This window comes from Bombina bombina, chromosome 2 (assembly GCF_027579735.1).
Source record: "Bombina bombina isolate aBomBom1 chromosome 2, aBomBom1.pri, whole genome shotgun sequence".
Lineage (NCBI taxonomy): Eukaryota > Metazoa > Chordata > Amphibia > Anura > Bombinatoridae > Bombina > Bombina bombina.
In genome coordinates, this window is record NC_069500.1 from 817,201,559 (window position 1) to 817,213,991 (window position 12,433).

Below are 12,433 nucleotides of genomic sequence, written 5' to 3' on the forward strand. Positions count from 1 at the left end.
CGGAACAGCCAATAGAATGCGAGCTCAATCTGATTGGCTGATTGGATCAGCCAATCGGATTGAACTTGATTCTGATTGGCTGATTCCATCAGCCAATCAGATAATTCCTACCTTAATTCCGATTGGCTGATAGAATCCTATCAGCCAATCGGAATTCGAGGGACGCCATCTTGGATGACATCCCTTAAAGGAACAGTCATTCGTCGTTCAGTCGTCGGTCCGGATGGATGTTCCGCGCTGGATGTCTTCAGGATCCTGCCGCTTCGCTCCGGATGGAAGAAGATCGAAGATGCCGCTTGGAGAAGATGTTTGCCGGTCCGGATGTCCTCTTCTTGCCGGATAGGAGGAAGACTTTGGAGCCTCTTCTGGACCGGATTATGGATCGCCAACCCCCGCTTGGGTTGGATGAAGATGTTGGAGCCAGGACGGATCGGTGAACCTGGTATGGTGAAGACAAGGTAGGAAGATCTTCAGGGGCTTAGTGCTAGGTTTCTTTAAGGGGGTTTGGGTTAGATTAGGGGTATGTGGGTGGTGGGTTGTAATGTTGGGGGGGGGGGGTATTGTATGTTTTTTTTTACAGGCAAAAGAGCTGAAATTCTTGGGGCATGCCCCGCAAAGGGCCCTGTTCAGGGCTGGTAAGGTAAAAGAGCTTGTAACTTTTTTAATTTAGAATAGGGTAGGGAATTTTTTATTTTGGGGGGCTTTGTTATTTTATTAGGGGGCTTAGAGTAGGTGTAATTAGTTTAAAATTGTTGTAATATTTTTCTTATGTTTGTAAATATTTTTTTATTTTCTGTAACTTAGTTCTTTTTTATTTTTTGTACTTTAGCTAGTTTATTTAATTGTATTTATTTGTAGGAATTGTGTTTAATTAATTTATTGATAGTGTAGTGTTAGGTTAATTGTAGGTAATTGTAGGTAGTTTATTTAATTATTTTATTGATAGGGTAGTGTTAGGTTTAATTATATCTTAGGTTAGGATTTATTTTACAGGTAAATTTGTTATTATTTTAACTAGGTAACTATTAAATAGTTATTAACTATTTAATAGCTATTGTACCTGGTTAAAATAATTACAAAGTTGCCTGTAAAATAAATATTAATCCTAAAATAGCTATAATATAATTATAATTTATATTGTAGCTATATTAGGGTTTATTTTACAGGTAAGTATTTAGCTTTAAATAGAAATAAGTTATTTAATAAGAGTTAATTTATTTCGTTAGATAAATATTATATTTAACTTAGGGGGGTGTTAGTGTTAGGGTTAGACTTAGCTTTAGGGGTTAATACATTTATTAGAATAGCGGTGAGCTCCGGTCGGCAGATTAGGGGTTAATAATTGAAGTTAGGTGTCGGCGATGTTAGGGAGGGCAGATTAGGGGTTAATACTATTTATGATAGGGTTAGTGAGGCGGATTAGGGGTTAATACATTTATTATAGTAGCGCTCAGGTCCGCTCTGCAGATTAGGGGTTAATAAGTGTAGGCAGGTGTCGGCGACGTTGAGGGGGGCAGATTAGGGGTTAATAAATATAATATAGGGGTCGGCGATGTTAGGAGCAGCAGATTAGGGGTACATAGGGATAACGTAGGTGGCGGCGATTTGCGGTCGGAAGATTAGGGGTTAATTATTTTAAGTAGCTGGCGGCGACGTTGTGGGGGGCAAGTTAGGGGTTAATAAATGTAATACAGGGGTCGGCGGGGTTAGGGGCAGCAGATTAGGGGTACATAAATATAACGTAGGTGGCGGTCGGCAGATTAGGGGTTAAAAATTTTAATCGAGTGGCGGCGGTGTGGGGGGACCTCGGTTTAGGGGTACATAGGTAGTTTATGGGTGTTAGTGTACTTTAGGGTACAGTAGTTAAGAGCTTTATGAACCGGCGTTAGCCAGAAAGCTCTTAACTCCTGCTATTTTCAGGCGGCTGGAATTTTGTCGTTAGAGCTCTAACGCTCACTTCAGAAACGACTCTAAATACCGGCGTTAGAAAGATCCCATTGAAAAGATAGGCTACGCAAATGGCGTAGGGGGATCTGCGGTATGGAAAAGTCGCGGCTGAAAAGTGAGCGTTAGACCCTTTAATCACTGACTCCAAATACCAGCGGGCGGCCAAAACCAGCGTTAGGAGCCTCTAACGCTGGTTTTGACGGCTACCGCCGAACTCCAAATCTAGGCCAGAGAATGTTGGACATCTTGGTTGATTTGTAATCTAGCAGTTTGTTCTCTTGCAGGTTTAAATAAAGAAACTCAACTCTATTTATTTAAAGGGGCAGTAAAGTAAATGGAAAAAAATATGATTCAAATAGAGCAAGCAATTTTAAAGCTTTTTCCACTTTACAGCTATGATCTAATTTGCTTTGTTTTCTTGGTATCCTTTGTTGAAAAACATACCTAGGCAGGCTCAGGAGCTGAAATACACTACTAGGAGCTAGCTGTTGATTGGTTGCTGCACATATATGCCTCTTATTGGCTCACCAAGTGAGTTCAGCTAGATCCCAGTGGTGTATTACTGATTGTTCAACAAAGGATACCAGGAGAATAAAGCACATTTGATAATATAAGTTAATTTGAACACTGTTTAACCCCTGGATGCTATTAGGAATATTTCATGCCAATCTAACAGCACTGGGCTTTAACGCCATTAGGACAGCATGCAATGTCCTACCTTATATTACGTCCTACAGTCTCCCCCTTTGACGCAATCAACAATCGTACCTTGAAATCATGTGATCGAAACGACAATCGCATGATTTAATTTTTACAGCTAATGTTTACATCGGAACTTCTTCCAATGTTAAACACGATGATGCCAACATGAAGGGGTTAAAATTGTATGTTTTGTCTAAATCATGGAAGAAGAAAAATGGGTTTCAAGTTCCTTTAAAGGGATATTTAAGGGATAATACATTTATTGAGGTTTGCAAGATAATGGGCTAGATTACGAGTGAAGCGCTATCCTATCGTAAAACCACTACTCCTTAACTTTGGCGGACTGCAATCACCCCGATCAGATACGATCGGGATGATTGACACCCCCTGCTATCAGCTGATTGGCCACAAGTGTGCAGGGGGCAGCATTCCACAAGCATTTCACAAAAAAATGCTTGTGCAATGTTAAATGCCGACAGTGTATGCACTCTACCTTCAACAGCGTATGCACTCTATCTTCAACAAAGAATTCCATGAAAATTAAGCAAATTTTATATTAGAAGTAAAGTGGAAAAAATTGTAAAAATTGTATTTTCTATCTAAGTGGGGTTTCATGTCCCTTTAAGTTAAACTGATCAACCAAGTTTTTTTCTTTTAAAAAGTAACAGTTTTCTATGCATTTTCATTAACAAATACTGCATTATTATATTATATGCAACTGGTAAAATGATTTCCACTGTACCTACGTCACATAGATTGTTACTGTGTGTTACTTTACAAATAAACAATTTACATCAAGGTTTCTTAAATAATTCCCCTTTTTTTGTTTAGCTTTTAATCAACCAAAATGATTTAATAATTCCTTCCATCTATCTCTTCCCCATTGGAAATTACAGATACTTCTTTTAGAGGTATTATCAGTTGTGGCATTTCCCAAAATAGGTACTTTCATGATGTTCTTCCTGTCTGAGTTAAAGGGACAGTGTATTGTAAACTTTGTTTCCTCATAAATGGACAGTAAACACCTTTTAATTATAAGACATGTTTGTTCTAATGCTATAGAATAACATATCAGCCAATTTTTAAACAGATATGAAACCCCAAAAAATATTTTGTGACTCAGACAGAGCATACAATTTAAAAAAAAAGCTTCCAAATTACTTCTATTATTAAATTTGTTTTGTTCCCATGATAGTTATTGTTTAAGAGATACATAAGTAAGTGTCTGGAGCGCTACGTGACACCACTCATAGCCTGGCCCTATATCGGTAATATAAAATAGATTTAAAAAAACCTGTGGAGAGCGCTTGGTTTCCAGGCAATGCGAATGCAAGGTCGTGTTCGCATTGCGCACTTGTAATCTAGCCCTTAAAACGGACAATTGGGAGCAAACTATGTTCACTGTACTTTTTAACTAATGTCAGTTTTTAGAAAGGTATTGTGAAAAATTATGTAAAGCTTTTCATCCAATAATGTTAAGTGTAACAATTCTCTTTTTGTTTAAACTGCTTCATAAAAAAAAACATTTTACCATTTAAAATGCTTTTCTTTCACATAATTATAAATATTTTTTTAGTCATATATCTATTTAATTAAAAATGTTATACAAAAAGCCTTTAACTAGCATTGAACATATTGTAGTCTTGAGTTTTTGCCACTTAAGGCTCATTTTACAAAATCACTTTCCAAACAACCCACTTTCAAAGCATTCCAATGCATTAAATAACTAGTGTCTTTCAAATGACTTTGCACAGCAAGAACTAATCCAATAATTTGTATTAAAGCCCTCATAAATGTGCTAATTTTAGCAGAATTGTTTTAGCACAGCAGCAGCTTGTAGAAGTCAGAGCAGGGCACACATATAAAGCTAAATAATAAAGAAACTTCAGCCATTCGTTTGCTTAAACAGGAACAAATGTATTTAAAATAATGGTAAACTTTTCCATTTGTATAAACAGATCTGGAATGTTAGCGGTATTTTAGATGGAGTTTAATTCATCGGTTGTAATGAAGATACTTTATAACTTACTTTGTAGCGCTGAATTCTAATAACCCGCGCTCAGGATGCCCACTTCAAAAGCAATTTTTTTTGTCAGCTAACGGTTGAAACTGTTCTCCAATCAGGGCTCTAAGCCATATGGCACTCACACAGAACATTTCAAACCATTAGCTCACCAAAAAAATGACTTTTAAAGGGGGCGGCCTAAGGGGCATATTTATCAAGCTCTGTATAGAGCTTGAGGCCCCTTGTTTCCGGCAAGCCTTCAGGCTCACTGGAAACAGAAGTTATCAAGAAGTTATGAAGCAGCAGTCTAAAGACCGCGGCTCCATAACTTGTCCGCCTGCTAACATTCCGTATATGTTTATACAAAGGGGAAAGTTTGCCATCACTTTAGTGAAAGTATAACATGAGGCAGTAGTGAGGAGAGAGGAAGTGATTGACGCAAGAACATCCTTCCCCTCCAGTACCATAGAGACTACAGAGGACAGACAATACAATATTAACAACAGGAAGTCTTCCAATACATTCAGATCAGGCACTAGTGATTATTTCTAACAATTAGCACTTAGCAGTATTCCAGTTCATCTGAAAAACATTCCAATTTTTGTATTTACCCTCTTGAAAAAAACTATTTTGGAAGTCAACTTGTATATTCACAGTTCACAAACACTGTTTCTGGCTCTATAAAATGTTTAAAAAAAAAAAAAAGTGCACTTTAATACTGTGAAATATATTCTAACATAAAATATGATCAGACTGTGGATTATTATTGCAATTTATGTAATATTAAACTTAAAATTGAATTCCCCACAAAGGGATAGATTACCAGTGGCGCACTAACCATAGCATGAGTCGCAATATCAAATAAATATTTCTAGATATACCTGATAATATTAATGTAAAATATATATCTATAAGAATAGATATACAGGTATAGGTATATATACTGTATGTATATATATATATATATATATATATATATTTAAAATAAAAATAACATTTTCCTGTATGTGAAGAACATTGGAATGTGAAATATTAATATATGTTAGTTATTGTTTTCTGCGCTCTTCATTTAAGTTTATGGGGAGAATTAGCACAGTCATGATATCTGAAGTCCTAAAGTTAGTGTGTGTCGGGTTTTCACTCATGAGTAAAATTTTTAATTACACATAGTAAAAAAAAAAATCATTATTCACAATCATTATTTTTTTTGCCCTCTTTCCTTTAATTAAAACGTTTTTCCATTCACTCCATGGGGCATATTTATCAATCTCCGTACGGAGCTGCTCCATAACCTGCCTGCCTGCTCTGAGGCGGTGGACAGAAATCGTCAGAAAACAACTCGATCGAATACGATCGGGTTGATTGACACCCCCTGATAGCGGCTAATTGGCCGCAAATCTGCAGGGGGCGGAATTGCACCAGCAGTTCACAAGAACTGCTGGTGCAATGATAAATGCAGAGAGCGTATGCTGTTGGCATTTATCTATGTGCAGTGGACATGATCCGCAATATCGGATCATGTCCAATCGCACAATGATAATTCGGCCCCCATATGTGCATTCTGTGGAAATCAGAACCCTGAACTAGGTGTCCTCCACAAAAAAGTGGTCAATCTCTAGATGGCTGTACACAATGGTAGTTGGAGTCACACAATGCCCACCCAAAAGTCCCAATTCTTGATCCAATCATGTGTAATTTTTACAACTAAGCAGTCATTTAAACCATCGGCTGCCAATAACACATGTAAGAAGTAGTGATTAGTCCTTGACTACCACTCATTTCTTTGTAATGCATTGAGGCATATGAGTTATTTTATATTTAGGTAAAACTCTGCTGGTATTACAAGTTGAAAGTAAACTTTTTTTCCAGCGGTAACCTGACACGCAAAAAGTTGAAAATCAGCATCGTGTTCACGCATTCCCCTATAGAAGATAAGTTGACAAAACCCCACTCTCGAGCAAACACCATAGCACTAACCAGACATGAAATTATGAATATTTCATTTTCCATTGTTCTTTACATAATGGAATATGTTCTATTTATTCATAAATAAATATTTCTGCATATATCTAAATATATCGGATGATTTTTAAAACAAATATATATATATTTATACCTATATATCTAAATGATTATACAAGTATAGATATATACAGATAAATATAGGAATATCTGTTTAGAAATACATAGAACATATTCTGCTATGTACAGAACATTGGAATGTGAAATATTTACAGTAAATACATATTTAAAACCTTTCTTAAACATGAATATTGCATAAATATATTTTTTTACATGTTTTTACCTACTAAACGGGAAAAGGCTCCAATGCACTTATAGATATGTCTATATGTGTGTACATACTGTATATATTAATGTGTTTATATGTGTATATATGTCTGTAAATACATATATAAATACACATATAAATACATTAACACATATGTATACATATATAGACATAAATATATATAAATATATATATATATATATATATATATATATATATATATATACATATACTATACATCTTCAGCAATGTATTTGTATGTAGGTATCTCTATGTGAAAGCACTTTGGCAGCTTTTTTTTCTAACTCCCGAGTTTTCATATTTTTGAGCCCTTATAACTTTTGTGTGCAATATTTTTTTGAATTTTTTTTTTATTAGCCAGTGTTATTATAAGTGTAAGTGTACTTTGTAATGCATTTTGGATGTGTTTTGTGCAACTTTTTAGTTTCGGAAAACAACTTACCACAGCCCTGAGATCATGGTAATTATTCTAGCGTACATTTCGATCAACTTGTAATATCAGCGCAATTAAAAAGGATCACAAACGATTGCGAAAACCCTCACAAAATTATTTGCGCTCCACTTGTAATCTAGCGCTAAGTGTCCAGTATTATTTTTTAAGATTTTACTGGACAGCCTGCAAAAATACTGGACTAAAATCTAAAACAAATAAAGAAGGCACCTAAAGTACATATCAATAGGTCAGCAGCATAAAACATCTACATTGACTAGCCACTCTTATATTAGTATTCAATCTTTAGATCCCGCCCCCTTTGTGGGAGTTGTATCATTTTTTGTATAGTATGAGGATGTATGACATTTTTAAATTATTATGTGAATGGTTTTGAATTATATATAATACAATGGGACCGATTTATGTAGCTGTGAATGCAGCTGTTTCTGCGCGAGCCTCCAGGCTCACCGGAAACATAAGTTAAGAAGCAGCGGTCTTAAGACCGCTGCTCCTTAACACATCTGCCACCTCTGAGGCGGCGGACAGCAATCATCCCGATCAGATACGATCGGGATGATTGACACCCCCTGCTAGTGGTTGATTGGTCGGGAATATGCAGGGGGGCGACATTGCACAAGCATTTCACAAGGAATGCTTGTGCATGATAAATGCAGACAGCGTATGCTGACAGCATTTGGCGATGTTGGGCAGACTTGATCCGCTACAGCGGATCATGTCCGCCCGCATCTTAATAAATTGGTCCCAATTAATCAATATAAGGACAAGGGGAGTGAATATTTGCAAGGTACACTAGGTCAGATGGAATTAACATCATATTAATTGTAGAAGAGTTTAAATACACCTTTAGAGCACTGATTGGTTGCACAAGTGAATTCGTTTCCCAGGGGTGCCATCGGTTCCAGTATCCTTGGGCCAGTGAGCTGGAGCACTGTGTATCTCCAGCATGCATCCAATAGCACAACAGAGTGTTGCAGCAATGTGAGTACCCTGTTTTGCCTGCTCAATGTTTTTGATCTATTGCTATGCACATAAGGTGCCTTCTTTATTTGTTTTTTTATTTGTTTTAGATTGTGGATTTCATGCCTTTTGGAAGAGCAAGAGCAACCTGATTGTGTGCCTCACTCTACTGCAAGACTTCCTGGTTCCCTTATTGATTTGGAACATTGCACCCATCTTTGTGAGGATATCTCATACAGGCCTTATTTTCCTTTATATGTCAATTGAATGTGCTATGTCTATTACCATTGTAATCTACATCTGATATTTGGATCTATTAGGAATATACGTTTGGATTCATACATTGAAAGAGAAACTAGCGCCCCTTGTAGATGTGATTATCACCTAAAGGTTTATTAAAAGTACTAAACTGTCTAGTTGAATACTGGACACCTGGCAATCCTACTCCTAAATGCTACACTGTTATTGGTTTATATGTGAAGAAGCCTATTTATATCTGTCCCTAACTGACCACAGCAAAGAACACAATAGCAAAATGGTTTTAAACCCATGCAAACATTTTTCAGCTCTATTGATTGATTTCTTATGCATGTAAAAAAAAAACACACAACTTTTTGGATGTTGTAACAGTGCTAAATAAAAATAAAAGCAAAATTACTGGATATAAGTGCACAAATCAAGAACTGAACTTGTTGGAATATCAAAGATAACCATTTGTGTATTTTTTATTTTTGCATTAAAAAAGTTATGTGTGTTTAGATAAGTGATCATTAGGAAAACAAATACTGAAAATGTGTTTTCAGCATCTGGAAAAAAATGCCGCAATTGGCTGCTGTCTGTGACTTTCAGCTTATTTTGGTGCTGGGTTCATTAGACTAAAAGTGCAACACTACATATTTGTGTATTGTACTTTTACATTAATAAAGACAGTGCCGAAATGAAAAGCCGCAGATAGTGGCCATTTACGGCATTCAGTTCCCTAACAGATGCCAAAAACAAATTTTGCACATCAATAGAAGCCCCATTTGTCCATGACTTCCTATTGGCTGCTTATTTTTGGCTCCATGATGGTTTCCTAAAAGTCAATGAAAACCCATACTTTTTACAGGTTGAATCAATATGAATGTATAAAGCCTAGATTTTTTTTTATCACATACAAGACTTGCACAGGAAAAGATATTGGAGCATAGATCTTTGCATTCAAATTGGCATTGCATTCAAATTGTTCTATTAACACCATTTAAGTAAGAGTGGTAACATTAAAATGCTAACTCGCTGCTGAAATCTACAGGCTACTTAAAGTGTGCACGTTTTGAAAGTTGACTTTAACAAAGGCATAATGAGTCATATCTTTTGTTATTAATGTTTTACTTGTGTATGGTAAACCTGTCTGTCAACATATGAACTTATGATAATTGAACAGATGAAAGTAGAACAGCGATAAAGGCTTTATTTTATTAATACTGAACAATATGGGTAAAGTTGAATTCCAACAAATAAACATTCTCAGGCTACCATCTGAAAAAATGTGGTATATTAGCACAATTATTTTTGTCTCTTGAAAGTAGATAATTTTGTTTAATTTATAATCTATAAGCATGAATGCCATTGGTAAAAAAAAAATTCCCTGCACTGGCAATATTTTTCAACCACTTTTTAAATAACCTTTTAAGACAGGCATTCAATGATTTAATCAGTATGACAAAATCCAGGGAGGTTCTACAAAAGTGTTTCTCAACCAAAGTCATCAAGTACCCCAACAGACTGAATAGCCTGAGGAAACAGCCCCTGAGAGGCTGAGAAATGCGTTGCTTTGTTTTTAATAAAAAGTTATATGTTTTTATGATACACTTGCTGTCGTTTGGTATACCTTCATGCCGGTTCGTGGAGTTTGGTGAGGATCCCGTTTGCCCAGAGAGTGGTCTGCTGGGCGACTAAGAGGTCTCAGCTTGCTAATACTGCACCTGGAGGTGTAGCACCTATTGTAAGTGTGACTTTATATCATCTTCACATCTGATTGGACTGTACTAAGCTATGCTAGCTCTTATTTTGCGTCCCTTCATAGGCACCTGTGATGTATTTCTGCTAAGCTCTGATCTATTGTGCCCAGCGTGCCTTTGACAGTGCGCTGGACCACTGTTAAGTTCTAGCCTGCCCCACCAGCACTATTGAGTGTGCTGCGTTTGTGAGTACCCATTCTCCTTTATTAATGTTTATATATCCATCTGCCTGACGGTACTAGGCCATGTTGGCGCCTCTGTGTCTCTTCTCCTTTAGAATATCGCATCCCAGGGATTGACCATCCTATGTCAGAGAGCAGCCACACCATTGAAATTCAAAGACTTTATCACCACATTGTATTGTTTTGTCCTATATTGCCAACATTCTATTTGGAACATTTGGTTTGTTTTTTATTAATTATTATTTTTTATTTTTTATTAATTATTATTAATTATTCTTGTTATTCGATTCATATGTATATTCTATAGGAATTATTAATATTTTTTGATTCATCTGTCATTTTTGATTTATCTGATATAGTATATATACCTAGGAAGCGCCCTTTTTAGGACAGATGCGTAGTTGCATTTTCCCTTAATTTTCTTCTGGTTTCATTATAGCTGAACTAGTGCACAGGTGAAATAATCGGATGATGGGTGAGAGCAGGTTAGTAACCATGGTTCTAATTAGCTGATTAATTCACCTGTGCACTAGTTCAGCTATAATGAAAACCAGGCCTGTGGGTGGTACGTGAGGACCGCATTTGGGGAAAAACTGTTCTAGAGTGTAAACTTTTTAAAGAAGGACAAATATATGTCTTGCAGAGCTCCATGCATGGGGTTGGGAGGTAGGTAAGGCTTGTGTGCAGATTTATAAGTGTTCTATGATTGGAGCTCAGCAGTTTGAAGTGTAACAACAGTTTGGGCTGTAACTAGACTGGAGAGCGATTTTTAGCCTCTTTCTCAGTGGAGGTAAATAATTTGGCGTAGTTTTTGCACTGCTGTGTACCCGGGTAAAATAACTGCTGGCCTAAGCAATGGCTCATGTTGCAATCCATCAGAAGAGTTAGTGTAAAGAAATATCCAACAGTAGCTTGTTTTTTTGTGTGCTTGCTACATTTGTTTTGATTGTTTCGTTATTTTTTGGCATCAAAGCAAAGGGGCAGAAAACTGAGGAAAGGGAGAAAGAGTTGATTGTGAAGCTAATCATCTCATTTGTTTGCAGTGATGTACAGGGGCTTTGACCATTCAACATCCCCTATCCAATCCTGACAGAATTTTACCAATCACTGATGTTAAGAAGAGCAAGTCAGGCATTAAATGCCATAAAGGCTTGTCCAATCCACTTTTAACCTAGCATAGGGAAGTGGGAGACTAGGGGAAGGGCAGCCATCCTTAATCACTTTGACTTATTTTTGGAAAGTGCAGTTGTGTGCCTGCCTCAGCTATATGTCTTTTTTCCAGTGCTGTGGTGCTAGTAGAGACAGTGGGGTAAATTTATCATTGTGCGGACAGACATGATCCGCTATAGCGAATCATGTCTGCCACACATCGATAAACACCGACAGCATACGCTGTTGGCATTTATCATTGCACCAGCAGTTCTTGTGAACTGCTGGTGCAATAGCGCTCCCTGCAGATTCGCGGCCAATCGGCCGCTAGCAGGGGGTGTCAATCAATCCGATCGTATTCGATCGGGCTGATTGCTGTCCACCACCTCAGAGGTCTTAGGACCGCTGCTTCTTAACTTCCGCTTCAGGCGGAACTGAAGCGGAGTGGGTCGGAAGCAGCATCTGCTGCTTCATAAATCGACCCCAGTGTGTGCTCGTATTTTTTTTTTTTTTTAAAGTTCCTTTGTGTGCAGAATCAGATTCAGTGAAACTGTAAAGCACTGGATCAGTGCATTCATTTTTGTTTTCTCCATTAAGCAGGAATTTTTGTATAATTTTTTTACTGTTAATTCTGAGCCTCATTTATAATTTGTGTTGCAGTGTTGGCTATATACTAGTTACTGTTAGTTTATAATATATTATTACTGCTATAATTCAGATAATTTG